The sequence below is a fragment of the Hippocampus bargibanti genome, linkage group LG08 (genome assembly GCF_051943395.1).
Source record: "Hippocampus bargibanti isolate YZ-2025 linkage group LG08, ASM5194339v1, whole genome shotgun sequence".
In the NCBI taxonomy this organism is placed as follows: domain Eukaryota; kingdom Metazoa; phylum Chordata; class Actinopteri; order Syngnathiformes; family Syngnathidae; genus Hippocampus; species Hippocampus bargibanti.
In genome coordinates, this window is record NC_142741.1 from 9,761,059 (window position 1) to 9,776,526 (window position 15,468).

At 45.6% G+C, this 15,468-nt stretch overlaps 1 pseudogene across 1 annotated transcript in view; it reads right to left on the minus strand.

Moving 5' to 3' along the window:
• LOC148894527 (high affinity cGMP-specific 3',5'-cyclic phosphodiesterase 9A-like) overlaps window positions 1-5,612 on the minus strand; it is a 44,233-nt pseudogene extending 38,621 nt beyond the window's left edge. The window contains exons 1-2 of the transcript XR_016115895.1: window positions 5,496-5,612; window positions 5,286-5,408 (exon numbers count right to left, since the gene is read on the minus strand). The product of XR_016115895.1 is annotated as a high affinity cGMP-specific 3',5'-cyclic phosphodiesterase 9A-like (transcript). The remainder of the gene's footprint in view (window positions 1-5,285; window positions 5,409-5,495) is intronic.
• Between the last annotated feature and the right edge of the window lie 9,856 nt (window positions 5,613-15,468).

The following is a 15,468-nucleotide window of genomic DNA, read 5'->3' on the forward strand; positions in this document are numbered from 1 at the left end:
GTTTTTAAGGTGTTCTGTCAAACAAAACTGTTAAACAAGGTCTGCTATCAATACCTTACAAGGTCACATGCAGCAACATAATCACAGAAACATGCCAAACAGTCCGGGACACGAGTGTCCAACTTTGTTCTTCGAAGGTTCCTACATGGATGGATGAAAAGGTTTCTTCAGCCGTCATCTGTACTCCTTTGAAGGTGTCAGACGTTTTGTTTCTTATCCAAGAAACTTCGTAAGCAAACTAAAGTCTTACTGGTAGTTTAGGCCATATATATATATATATATATATATATATATATATATATATATATATATATATATATATATATATATATATATATATATATATATATATAGAAGCGGCTGGATAGCTCAGTTGATAAGGCATCGGTTTGGCATATGGGAGACTTGTGGCAGAGAAAATGAGCACAAATGAGCACAATGACATCATCCAGTGTGGGTCCTTGGGCAAGACCCTTCACGCTAATGCCTACCTCATACAATGATGAGAGACAATAAATGGAATGACATGCCGGCTCAGACGTCGCCCGGCCAAACAAGGTCTGCGTCAGGTGCTGGGGAACCAGAGCACCCTGATGAAAAATGGGCTACTGGAACAAAGCGGAGATGGACGAGATGCGATAACATGGCTCTGTTGGAATGCTACTACTCAAGCAACCCTAGTCAGAGGGGTTACATGCGGAGAATGGGGGCTGAATGGGTACTTCGAAACCCACAGTCACGGTTGACCACGAAACAACTAGTAGCTCAGTGTTCCAATATCCACAAACGGCAATTGCTATCACAACTTGAGATTGATGAGGTACAACACAAATTCCGAGGTGAAGGGCCCCAGGCTGCCACATCACAGGAAGAGGTTCAACCAGAGATTGGGAGGCAAGCCCCAATGAATAATGAGATTGGGAAGCCAGCCCCAATAAATGAAATGCTGAGCGAGGCAGCAAATGACCTGAGAGATAAGATCATGGCAAGAATGAAAACTGGGTAACGAAGGCACCGATTACAATGACTATGTGAAGTACCACCTGAAAGCACTGAGAACGATCCCGACCGGAACGATCACGGAAATCAATGAGCTGATATACACCTCAGCATCAGTGATCCTAGACATGCTTGGCTACAAGAGCAACCATGAGAGCCACGAGATTCATTACCCACCATGGAAAAGACGGTTGGAGGCCAAGATCAAGGCGGCTCGGAAAGATGTGAATCAATTGACGGAGACCCAGAGAGGTGTGAATAAAAGGCCAATACCCAAGAGGTACATGCAGATAACCATACCTGAAGCACTCGAAACTGCCAAACAAAGGTTCCAGGCCTTGGCCAGTCGCCTAAAGAGGTACACGAAAGAGAATGAGGTCAGAAGAATAAACAGGCTGTTCGCAACACAACCTGCGAAAGTGTACGCTCAGTGGCAGGGTTCTAACAGCAGAGCAGACCCTCCAAGGCTGAAAACTGAAAGATACTGGAAAGGCATATGGGAGAAGGAGGTCGCACATAACAGCAGTGCACAATGGCTGGTGACTCTGAAAGAGGAGCACAGCAACCTCCCTGAACAGAACCCAGCTACCATCACAGCGGCAGATATACAAGGAAGAGTCTCACGTATGAAAAACTGGACGGCACCAGGCCAGGATATGGTCCACACCTACTGGCTAAAGAAACTCACAGCTCTCCACGAGCGCCTAGCAGCACAAATGAACCAGCTGCTGATGGATGGGACTCACCCAGGATGGCTAACCGAAGGGCGAACAATCCTGATCATGAAGGATTCCTCAAAGGGTGCAGTTCCTTCCAACTATCGGCCAATAACCTGTCTCTCCACAACATGGAAGCTCATGTCAGGCATCATTGCGGCTAAGAAAGGCATTAGTAGAGATACTAGAGGTGCCAAACATCAGCTGCTGGTTGACAGAACAGTCGCTCAAGACTGCAGGTCCCGACATACCAACCTGTGCACAGCCTGGATTGATTACAAGAAAGCATATGACTCGATGCCACACACATGGATCAATGAATGCTTGGAGTTGTATAAGGTCAACAGGACCCTGAGAGCCTTCGTTGCAAACTCGATGAGGATGTGGAAAACCACACTTGAAGCCATGGCAAGCCACTAACACAAGTGTCCATCAAATGTGGCATATACCAAGGTGATGCACTCTCCCCACTGCTGTTCTGCATAGGACTGAACCCCCTCAGCCAGATAATCGCCAAGACAGGCTATGGATACCGCCTCAGAAATGGAGCTACGATCAGTCACCTCCTCTACATGGATGACATCAAGCTGTATGCTAAGAGCGAAAGGGACATAGACTCCCTGATCCACACAACCAGGATCTACAGCAGTGATATCGGAATGTCATTCGGGCTGGAGAAATGTAGTCGGATGGTGACTAAGAGGGGCAAGGTAGTCCACACTGAAGGGGTCTCACTCACTGAAGGAACAATAGCAGACATTGAAAACAGCTACAAGTACCTCGGTATACCACAGGCCAATGGCAACCTTGAATTAGCAACAAGGAAAGCGGCGACGACCAAATAACTCCAGCGGGTGAGGCAAGTCCTCAGAAGCCAGCTCAATGGCAAGAACAAGACCCGGGCAATAAACAGCTATGCCCTGCCAGTGATCAGATACCCTGCCGGAATAATAAGGTGGCCAAAGGAAGAGATTCAGACCACGGATGTTAAGACCCGAAAACTCCTCACCATGCACGGAGGGTCCCATCCCAAGTCCAGCACCCTGAGACTGTACACAAGCCGTAAGGAAGGAGGCCGGGGACTAGTGAGTGTGAGAGCCACTGTCCAGGATGAAACATCCAAGCTCCATGAATACATCAAAGAGAAGGCTCCAACGGATGATGTACTCAGAGAATGTCTCAGTCAATGGGGAACAGAGGATGAGGTGCTGGAAGAGGGACAATCATGGGAGGAAAAGCCCCTACACGGGATGTACCACCGAACCATAGCAGAAGTGGCTGATCTCAAGAAGTCCTATCAGTGGCTAGAGAGGGCTGGCCTAAAGGACAGCACAGAGGCACTCATCCTGGCTGCTCAAGAGCAGGCCCTGAACACCAGAGCCATAGAGTCGGGGATATACCACACCAGACAAGACCCAAGGTGTAGGTTGTGCAAAGAGGCACCTGAGACAATCCAACACGTAACTGCAGGGTGTAAGATGCTGGCAGGGAAAGCCTACATGGAGCGCCATAACCAGGTGGCTGGCATAGTCTACCGAAACATCTGTGCGGAGTATGGACTGGAAACCCCAAGGTCAAAATGGGAAACACCTCCCAAGGTGGTGGAGAATGACCGAGCAAAAATCCTGTGGGACTTCCAGATACAGACTGACAAGATGGTAATGGCCAACCAACCTGATATCGTGGTCATAGATAAAGGGGAAAGAAAAGCCGTTGTCGTGGATGTAGCTGTCCCGAGTGATGGAAACATCAGAAAGAAGGAACATGAGAAAATCGAGAAATACCAAGGGCTCAGAGAGGAGCTGCAGAGAGCCTGGAAGGTATAGATGACAGTCGTGCCTGTGGTGGTCGGAGCACTTGGGGCAGTGACCCCCAAACTCGACGAGTGGTTGCAACAGATCCCGGGAACAACATCGGATATCTCGGTCCAGAAAAGCGCAGTGCTGGGAACAGCACGGATACTGCGCAGAACCCTCAAGCTTCCTGGCCTCTGGTAGAGGACCCGAGCTGAAATGGGGACAGACACCACCCATGGTGGGTGAGACGAGGATTTTTATATATATATATATATATATATATATATATATATATATATATATCCCTACTGTCCAGACATGGCGGCGCCGGACTCTGCTATGATAAATCTCTGCTTTTAAATATTTGGCTACATTGTATGTAGAGGAGTCAATGCTACAAACACTGGGACTGAGGGGGAACCCTTCTTTATGTATTTTTGGCAGGCCATAGATGCATGGCGTGGCCTCCCCTGGGTATAATCTAAAATACATTTGTTGTTCTATATGATTTCCTTTCTCCAACTTTTGGAGACAGTCTATAATTTCTTTCTTGCATCTATTGGAAGGGTCCCTTTAGTTGTTCATAAGTAGAAAAAGCACTGATTAACCTATTTATTTTGTCTTCATAATCTGATGTGTTGAGAAGCACTGTACACCTACCCTTGTCCGCTGGCAAAATAGTCATATTTTTATCTTTTTGTAGAGTAGTCAACGCCTTTCTCTCTTCTAATGTTATGTTGGACGGAGGTGGGTTGGCACTTCTAAGAAGGGCTGATATTTTAATGTGCAGATCATTTGCCTCTGCAGAGGAAAGTTTGTTATTTTTAATAGCGATTCAGTAGCTGTGATGTAGTCTATTGTGGGTATTGTTTTAGGAGTTACTGAGAAATTTAAACCTTCGGTTAGTACCGCCTTTTCTGTCTCTGAGAGACCAATTCTCCCTTGAAATCTGCCCATACCTAATTTTTCCCGTGTTTACAAGTAGCTGTGATTGTTTCTGTAAAAGTAATGTTTGAAATTTACCCTTTTGTCTCTTTTGGTGTGGTGCCTCATGTATCCGAATTTGGTAAATTCGCACACTCCCTGATAGATTTTGTGGGTAAGTTCAATTTGTAATCGTTGATAATAAGATTCTATTTCTGACTGTTCGTTTTTTATCTCTATGTTAAGTCTCCTAATTCTCAAATTTAGTATTTTCCTAGTATAATTTTGTTGCATTTTATCATCTAAGTTTCCGGGTTCCAGGGGTGCTTGCTTCAAGCATGTAGGAATTAACCGGCTCTGTCTACATGTAAGATTGAATCTGAGGTGGTTCTTTAAGTCAGCTATTTTAATTTTAACCGGCATGTTTTCATGTCTCCGTCCAGTTAAAATGACTATCTCATCATCAAGCTGTGGGAGGCCTGATAACAACACTGATCAATTGAATGTCAAACGTGCTGGAATCAGGGTTGAATATCCCTGATGAGGGAAAGCATCGCGGTCTCCTCGGACCTTGCTAAAGAGGAGCAGGCTTGGAAAATGGGGAGCAAGGAAGTTGGCGCATCTGATGAGTATTTGATTTGTTTACAGCAGTTCTCGGTCCGCCTTCGTCAGTATACACCGAAACATGATAGGCCAAAACAAGATGAACTTTTCACCTCACACACACTTTCTGGGAACCAATTATGTTTGTGAGCTGAGGTATCACTGTATATGCATTCCGACAAACGTGCTGGAATTCTGCGGACTTCCATGATATGTTTTTGCTGTTGTAATGTATTTCCTTTAGTACCCTGTATGCATTGTTATAGCCAGTGTGGTCAAGATCATGGAAAACTGCAGAGGTCAGCATGATGAATAGGTCAATGCCATCCATCTTACTTCTCAGGTCAGTCAACCAGATTAAACCATACATCTGTGCAAGACAAAACATGTTTATTTTGCTTTTCTTCTATCATTAGCTCTTGCTTTCTCTCTGTGTGCATGTTTGTGACCCACTCACCATCTGGGTGACACAGAAGCAATGCTTGAAGTTGTGGAAAGGGATGTTGTTGTATCTGCGGTACACTTCAAACAGGAATTGCTGTAATATTTCAGTATATATATATATATATATATATATATATATATATATATATATATATATATATATATATATATATATATATATATATATATATATATATACACAGTACATACATACTTTCTAGATGCGCTGTCTGTTAGCTTGTATATTTTTCTGAGAAAGACGTAGTCTCTCATTATATTCTCATCTGAATATCAATACGCCTGCAGATGGCTCACACATTAAAAGACACAAGTGGCTCAATCAACACCATGTTTGAAGTGGGTACAATGTGTGTTGCATTCACCAAGGTTCTTTCATGTGGTCAAACCTTTCTAAGCAAAAAAAAAAGATGAGTCAGATAGAGGAAACGGTAAAAGCTTTTTTTTTTTTGCTTATAAAGGTTTGGCCACATGAACGAACCTTGGTGAATGCAACACACATTGTACCAGTGACGTGCAGTCACTAGAGGCAGGGGAGGCAGTGCCTCACCTGTCATTATGTAAAGAAAAAAAAATACATTAAATGATTGTATTTAGTAATGTGTGCTTTACAGATAATTTCAATTTAAAGTTACCATTTTGGATGTTAATTTTTTTGAAAATCGCGGAATTTCCGTTCAAATACTGAGAAGAGACATGCGGTGAGGCAGCTGCCCTCTGAGCCTCACCATGGATTGCGCAACAGTTATGCCGTGGGATGGTATTGCTGTCTCTCTGTATGTCGGTATGTTTATTAAAATGTTCAACCACAGCTAAATTTACATAGCTTCGCTGGTGTATATAATGTACAGTGCTGTTTTTTTTCATCAACAACAGTATGTGTGTAACGTGTTTGTTTCTTGTGCTGAGCTATTGAGTGATCATAAAACGCCAGCGAAGAGGCATTCGGTGAGGCACGCAGTTTTCCTGCCTCATGCTAGGGGTAGCTGGTGATCCCAGACATTACAACGCTGTGGCCTAAGGATAATAAAATTAGTGGTAGCAAGCTACAGTAAGCAGTTAACAACAGTTAGCATCTGTCCATATTTTCAAGCCTCATTTTCAAGATGGAAGATTACGTGTCGAAACTCAGGAAATTTTCCACATTGGACTTTCAGTCGAAGCAGGAGATCATTATTAAAGGAAGACCAACGCCGGAGTTAGGTATGCTACAGACAACAGGAGAGAAGAATCGGTCATTTAATACGGACTGGTACATACGGAAAGACTGGCTTTGTGAATGTCCAAAAAGAAACCGCCTTTTCTGCTTTCCCTGCCTTCTGTTTTCAACTGCTAACAATGTCTGGACTCAAATGGGATATTGTGACTTGGCGAATTTGCAAAGAAGCCTCATTAAACATGAGCGGTCGACCACGCACATCGAAAGTCAAATCGCGCTTAAAACGTTTGGGATGTCCAGGATAGACTTGGCTTTGGACGAACAGCGAAGGCTCAACATTAGCATCCACAATGCTAAGGTAAAGGAGAACAGAGAGATTTTAAAAGATCTAATCAATGCCACCTGCTTCCTCGCCAAACAACAGTTGGCATTTCGTGGAAATGGAAGTGTGGGCTTTGCTAATCGTGGCAACTTTGTTGAATTATTGCATGCTTTTGCTGAGAAAGATGACCGGCTAGCTCGACATTTGGAGACATCCACTGTATTTTCTGGCTTGTCAAACAGAATACAGAACGATTTAATCGCAGCAGTAGGCGATGCCATAAGGAATGATATTAAAAAGGAGATCGGTGCAGCCCCATTTGTTGCTGTAGAAGTAGACGAGACAACAGATGTCACAAACCATGCTCAGATTTCAGTCATATTACGGTATGTGGTTTCATCTGAAGCAGGCTGTGAGGTGAAGGAGGCGTTTTTGGGTTTTGATGACGCGAATGAGGACAGACGCGCTCCTGCCATTGCCAAGTACGTCCTGGGAGTGTTGGAGAAGTATATAACTGTACTGACAAGCTTATCGCTCAGATATATGATGGTGCCGCTGTAATGGCCTCAGAGCTCAATGGCGTGCAAGCTAAAGTTAAAGAAAAAGTGCCCGAAGCCATGTTTACACACTGTTACGCACACAAGCTGAACTTGGTGCTCATGCATTCAGCAAAGTGCATGCCAGAATGTCGCATGTTTTTTAAAACAGCTGAGGGACTAGCTTCATTTTTCAACAAGTCCACAAAGCGCACTCACTTACTGGATGATGTTGTCAAGCGCCGCTTACCCAGAGCAGCACCTACGAGATGGAGCTCTAACTCCAGGCTGCTCCAGACAATAAGCATGCACCAAAATGATCTGCGCGCCTTATTTCATGTAATTATGGAAATTGCGGACAACTGGGATAATGACACACTGATGATGGCAGCAGGATATGAACGGTGGCTCTCAAAAGCATCAACCTGCTTTCTCCTTATGGTGTATGAGGATATTTTCAATGAAACTGATGCACTTTTCAGAGTGCTGCAAAACAAAGTAATGGACATTGAATATTGTCGTGCACGCATCCGCGACTCTGTTGCAGCTCTCGAGCGCATGAGACTGAAGTTTGACAGTTTCTGTGACCGATTTGAGCAGAAATGTAGCGCACTAGGATTAAAAGAGAGTGGAGACAGACATTCAGTTAGATGTGAACGAAAACGAGTGTTTTGTGACATTCTGGACAATGTTAACTGTCAAGTGAAGGACAGGTTTGATCATTTTGGTGAGCTGGCTTTCCTTGGTTTGGTAGACTGCGCGAAATTCAGTGAAATGTCGCAACAATTTGAAGATACAAAACTTCAGAGCCTATCAAAGTATGCCAAATTCTTTGATTTTGTGAAACTAAAGGCGGATCTCGTTGGACTATATCGCTCACAAACAGTGAGGGATGAATGTAAATCTCCTGGACAGCTTCTCAGCTTTTTGGCCCAGAGGATCTCATCACAACTGTTCCTGAGGCGGCAAATTTGCTCCAGCTCGTGCTCACTATTCCAGCCACTACAGCGTCGGTGGAGCGGTCATTCTCAACGCTGAAAAGACTGAAAACATACAGTCGTAACAGGATGGATGAAGTACGACTTTCTTCACTGGCAGTGATCTCCATTGAGATGGAGAGACTTTTCAAACTGAAGAAAGAAAAGGAGCACTTCTACCAACAAGTTATGGATTCTTTTCTTCAGAAGGAGCAGCACATGGACTTCATTTATAAGTAAAGGTAAGATGATAATGATGTTTTATGTGTTTTTTTCAATGCTAGAGTTTGTATATGGAAAAAATGTAGAAATTAAATTTTAAGGAAAACACATTAACTAATGTTAAGCAGATTCCTTACTTACAGACAGTGTATTGTCGGTGTTCAAATACCTGACATGTTTCGGCGACTACTTCCGCCTTCGTCAGAGTGTCACGGATGTTGCTGTGACGCGCCATTTTCAGCTGGTGTTGCTATGAGGGCGTGACCTACCTGTCAGAACTGACAGGCAAGCCACGCCCCCCGCTGTCCGCTCGTCCCTCCAGGATGCTGCTCCAAGTAGTAGAGAGCATGTAAGCTCCCTCATCCCTGTTGATGGTCCTTGGTCCTCGCTTTCGGATTTCAATGGCCTCCCTGATCCAGCGCTGATGTTTTTTGTCTTCGGTGCGGATGACTCTGGCCTTCTCCCAGTCCATGATGTGGTTCTCTCTTTTGCAGTGGTCCGTGATGGCTGATTTATGGTGCTCCTGTTGTGCTTGTTCTTTTATTGCTCTTGTTTGGATTGTTGCCGTCTCCTTCTCGCACTCATTCTTGTGCTCTTTTTTTCTTGTATTGAAACTCCTTCCTGTCTCCCCGATGTATGATTTCTTGCATGACTTGCATGGGATTTCATATATTGAGTTACATTTGTTTTCCGGGAGTATTTTGTCCTTTGGGTGTACCAAGATTTGACGGAGAGTTGTGTGTGGTTTGACCGGTGTGTTTATGTTGTGTTTCCTCAGTGCCCTTTGTATGCGTTCTGTGATTCCTCTTATGTACGGTAGTGTTACCATTGCTCTGTGTTCTTGTTTGTTTGTTTGCTTTTTCTTTCTTCCCTGTTTTGTGTTGTTTTTGTTTTTGACCTGCTCTGCCCCTTTAGTTATTGCCCACTGGGGATATTGGCATTTTTTCAGTGCGTGTTGTATATGTTTTTCCTCCTGTGTTTTGTCTTCCGGGTCCGTGATTATTGTGGTGCGTTCATGTAATGTTCTGACGACTGACAACTTATGAATAGTGGGGTGTTCAGTTGTCCAAAGGAGATATTGGTCAGTATGTGTAGGTTTCCTGTGTACTTTTATTTTGATGTCCCCGTTGTCCGTGTGGTGTATGTTCAAGTCCAAGAAGGCGATGGAGTGGTTTGTTTCTTCTTCATGGGTGAACTTGATACTGCCTGTGGTGTCTATGGAGTTGAGGTGTTCAGTAAGCTGTTGCGTATGTCCTGTTTTGATTTTTTCCAAGATGTCGTCCACATACCGTTTCCATAGTGTTGGTTTGTATATTTCCGGGGCTGTTGAAAGTGCTTTCTGTTCCAGGTCCTCCATGAAGAAACCACACATGATGGCAGAGAGTGGGTCCCCCATGGCGAACCCTTCTTTTTGTCTGTATATGGTGTATTTGTATTGGAAATATGTGGACGTGGCTATGAATTGAAGTAGCTGGGTTATGTCTTGTGCTGTAAGATTTGTGCGTTTTTTGAGTGTCCTGTCTGTTTTGAGTCTGTCCTGTACTATCTGAATGGTGGCTTTGGTGGGTGTTTTTGTGAAAAGTGAGGTGACGTCATGTGATATGAACATTTCGTCTTTCTGTAATTTTATGGTGGCGAGTTCTGTGGCGAGTTGCTTTGAGTTCTCGCAGTGTTGGTCCGTGTGTCCCAGTAGCGGTTTTATTATTTCCGATAGTGCTTTGGAGAGGTTGTATGTGACTGATCCGATGCTGTCTACTATGGGGCGGAGGGGTGCATCGGGTTTATGTATTTTTGGCGTGCCGTAAATCCTGGGGATGATGTTTGCTGTAGGTACCAGGTGGTTGTACGACTCTTTGTTTATTTTATTTTCGTTTAATAGGGGTTTGAGTAGTGCTTTAAGTTTGTTTTTCTTTTCTTCTGTTGGGTCTTTCTTTAATATTTCATAGGCGTCGTCCTGTAATAACTGCTGCATCTGTTTTTTGAACACCGACAATACACTGTCTGTTAGTAAGGAATCTGCTTAACATTAGTTATCAAGTAGACAGGATGAATTTAGTACAACGAACAAACACATTAACTGTTGCCAAGCAAATGGTGAATAAGCTGCTCTGTAGGGTCATATGTTTGTAAATCTGACTGATGATGTCAGTGCCTCACCAGCAGTGACGTGCAGTCAGTGGAGGCAGGTGAGGCAGTGCCTCACATGTCATCATGGAAAGCTGTCATGGAAATATCAAATGAAAAAATAAATTAAACAGTTAGATGTATTTAGTGATTTGTACTTTAAAGTTCTTGTCCATTTAACTTCACCGTTTTAGGATTTTTTTTCAAAATCGCTGAATTTTCACATTTACCATTCAAATACGAAGTAGAGACGAGTGGTGACGTCATCGATGACGTCAGTGCCTCACCAGCCATGAACCTCACCGCACGTCACTGCATTGTACCCACTTTGGTTTTGATTGAGCCACTTGTGCCGTTTAATGTGTGAGCCATCTGCAGGCGTATTTATATTCAGATGAGAATATAATGAGAAAACATGTCTTTCTAAGAAAAACAGACAAGCTGACAGACAGCCCATCCAGAAAGTATTAAGAGGGCTTCACTTTTCCCACATTTTGTTGTTTCCAGCCTCATTTTAAAAGAACATTCCATCATGACAGCCTGATTTTTATGGGTGCAATTCTATTCAATTATAAAAAATGTGTATATTGTTTTTTTTTTTCAGTCTTCACGGATGATTGCACTTCTGTCAATAATGAATTTTTTTGAAACTATGATGCAGACAAGGATGACAGATACATCTTTGGATAGTTTGACCCATTCCTCTTTGCACTACCACTCAACAGCCATGAGGATGGATGGGGGGGGGGGTCAGTTCACAGCCATTTTCAGATCTGTCAAGAGACGTTTGATTGGATTCAAAATTGGGCTGTGGCTCACCCAAGGACATTCACAAAGATGTCCTGAAGCCATTTCTTAATTGTCTTGGGTGTGTACATTGGATTGCTGTCCTTATTGGAAGCTAAACCTTTGCTTCAGATTGATGTCCTGAGCACCCTGGAGGAGATTTTTAGACAAGATGTCCTTGTTTATGACTGCATTTACCATTTTCTCAATCCTGACTAATATCAGAATCAGAATCAGAATCAGAATCATCTTTATTGCCAAGTATGTAGGACACACAAGGAATTTGTTTCCGGTAGAACACGCTGCACTAGTATCGTTGTCAAAAAAAACTGCGAAGTGGCACTATACAGTTCCATTTTGGCTACTGTTGAAAGAGTTCAAAGAGTTAATGGCTTGGGGGAAGAAGCTGTTTAAATGTCTGCTGGATTTGGTGCGCATGGATCGGTAGCGCCTGCCTGAGGGGAGTAGCTGGAAAAGGTGGTGGGCAGGGTGCGGAGGGTCCAGTAGGATTTTCCGCGCCCTAGTTTGGATTCTTGCAGTGTGCAAGTCCTCGAGAGTGGGTAGGGCGGTGCCAATGATTTTTTCCGCCGTCCTAACTGTCCGTTGAAGTCGGATTTTGTCCATTTTTGTGGCGGCCCCGAACCAAACGGTGATGGAAGAACACAGGATGGATTCGATGACAGCCGTGTAGAAATGTTGCAGCACCTCCTGTGGCAGGCCATGCTTCTTTAGCAGCCACAGGAAGTACATTCTCTTCTTGTTACCTCCATCCATCCATCCATCCATCCGGGGTCGGGTCGTTGGGGCAGCAGCTTCAGTAGGGAAGCCCAGACCATCCTCTCCCCAGCCACTTCTTCCAGCGTGTCCTGGCGGATGCCAAAACGTTCCCATGCCAGCTGGGAGACATACTGCTGGGAGCGTATCCTGGGTCGTCCCCAGTGTTTTCTGCCAGTGGGACATGTCCAGAAAACCTCACCAGGGAGGCATCCAGGAAACATCCGAATCAGATGCCCGATACACCTCATCTGGCTCCTCTCTGTGTCGAGGAGAAGTAGCTCGACTCTGAGCCCTTCCCGGATGATCGAGCTTCTCACCTTATTTCTAAGGCAGAGCCCAGATACCCTATGGAGAAAGCTCATTTTAGTCGCTGGTATCCGGTCACGACCCATAGCTCATGACCATAGATGAGGGTTGGGACGTAGGTCGACGGTAAATTGAGAACTTCGCCTTTTGGCTCAGCTCCTTCTTCAATAATACAGATTTGTACAATGTCCGCATCACAGTGGACGCCACACCAATCCGTCTGTCTATCTCTTGCTCCCTCCTATCCTTATTCATGAACAAGACTCCCAGATACTTAAACTCCTCCACTTGGGGCAATATCTCCTCCCCGACCCGTAGAGGGCACTCCACCCTTTTCCGACTGAGAACCATTGTCTCAGATTTTGAGGTGCTGATTGTCATCCCAAATCCTTCACATTCGGCTGCAAAACACTCCAGTGAGAGTTGGAGAGCCCCGCTTGAAGGCCCCAACAGTACCACATCGTCTGCAAAAAGGAGAGATGCGATATTAAGGCCACCAACATGGAATCCTTCAATGCTTCGACTGCGCCTAGAAATTCTGTCCAAAACGGTGACGAACAGAATCGGTGACTCCAGAATCGGAGCCGAACATTCGCTGCAAACGATTCCGACAATGCAAACCAAACTCTGGAATCGGTCGTATAGAGACCAAATGGCCCGGATCGGGGATTCCTGTACCCCATACACCCAAAGCACCCTCCAGAGCTCCCAGATGGACACGGTCAAAAGCCTTCTCCAAGGCCACAAAGCAAACACACGTAGACTGGTTGGGTGAATTCCCATTCACCTACGAGTACCTTGGTAAGGGTTTCGAGCTGGTCCACTGTTCCACAGCCGGAACGAAAACCACACTGCTCTTCCTCAATCTGAGACTCGACGTCCTGACGGACTGTCCCCTCTAGGACCCCTGAATAGACCTTACCAGGGAGGTTGAGGAGTGTGAACCCTCTGTAGTTGGAACACACCCACCAATCCAAAGGCACTCCCCCGATGACCATGCGATGTTGCAGACGCCTGTCAACCAAGACAGCCCCACAAAATACAGAGCCTTGAGGAACTCTGGGCAGATCTCATCCATCCCTGGGGCCTTGCCACCGAGGAGCTTTTTAACCACATCGGTGATTTCAACCACAGAGATCGGAGACCCCATCCCAGACTCTGCTTCTTCCAAGTAACGCATGTTGGTGGAGTTGAGGAGGTCTTCGAAGTATTCTGCCTTCCGGCTCACAACGTCCCGAGTCGAGGTCAGTAGCGCTCCATCCACAGTGTACACAGTGTTAATGGTGCATTGCTTTCCCCTCTTGAGACAGCGGATGGTGGACCAGAATTTCCTCAAAGCCGTCCAGAAATTGACTTCTATGGCCTCACTAGAATTCCTCCTATGCCCACATTCTGCTTGGCTAATTGATATCTGTCAGTTGTCTCTGGGGTCCTACAGGCCGTATAGGTCTGATAGGACTCCTTCTTCAGCTTGACAACATCCCTTACTGATGGTGTCCACCAGCGAGTACAAGGGGTTGCTGCCACGACAGGCACCAACCACCTTACGGCCACGACTCCAATTGGCCGCCTCATCAGAGATGTACGGAACATGGTCCATTCAGACTCAATATCCCCCACCTTCCCCGGACCATGTGAAATATTCTGCTGGTGGTGGGAGTTGAAACTCCTTCTGACAGGGGATTTCACCAGACGCACCCAACAAACCCTCACAATACGTTTGGGTCTTCCAGATTGGACTGGCATCTTCCTCCAACAGCGGTTGACAGCTCCGCCCCTCTCTTCACCTGAGCGTCTGAAACATGCAGCCACAAATTCGATGATATAACTACTAAGTATATCACCGAACTGCGGCCAAGGCTGTCCTGGTGCAAAGTGCAGATATGAACACCCTTTTTTTTTCTTTTTTTCCCCAAGATGGCGGCGCGTGCACACGCAGCGGCTCCTCTCTCTCCCGGCAAATTGTTTTTTTCGTGTTTATTATGTTTGTCTCACTCGTGTAAATGTCCGTCTCCGTCTGCCTCGCTACACCCGAGGCGTACCTACTCCCGTGAGGTTCTGCTCGACATCGGCAGTTCATTTTTAAAACCAAACCCAGCTAAAGCAGAAGTGCTACGCAAGCATGGATTGTGCAGAGAGTCGGCTCGTCCACTAACCCCCACTCTTCCACAGCCCCCCCTGCTGCACCCAACCCAGAGTGGAGGCGCCACAAGCGCTGCATGAGGAAACAGAAGAGGGGAAAGCGTGGAGGTATCCGAATTAGGCTCGCGGCTAGCCCTCACCGGCCGTCCATCCCTACCATTAAGCTGGTTAACGTGCGCTCGCTGGACAATAAAATGGACTACATCAGACTTCTCCGCTCAACTTCCAAGACCGTGGGTGAGTGTTGTGCCCTTGTGTTTGTGGAAACATGGCTGACCGACAGCATACCGGACAGTGCCATCCAGCTAGCCCAGCTAACTGGCTTCCGGGCAGACAGAGCGCTCATCGAGGGGGGGAAGACTCGTGGCGGGGGACTCTGTGTCTACATCAGTGATGCCTGGTGCCGCAACGCTGTTGTGGTATGCAAACACTGTTCACCACTGATGGAGCTTATGGTCATAAAATGTCGGCCATTCTACCTGCCGAGGGAATTTAGTGCCATACTGCTGGTAGCAGTTTACATCCCCCCAAGCTCAATTAACAACAGGAGCGCGGCATTGAATGAACTCTACCAGCACATCAGCGAGCAACAGACAGCCCACCCAGATGCTTTCCTT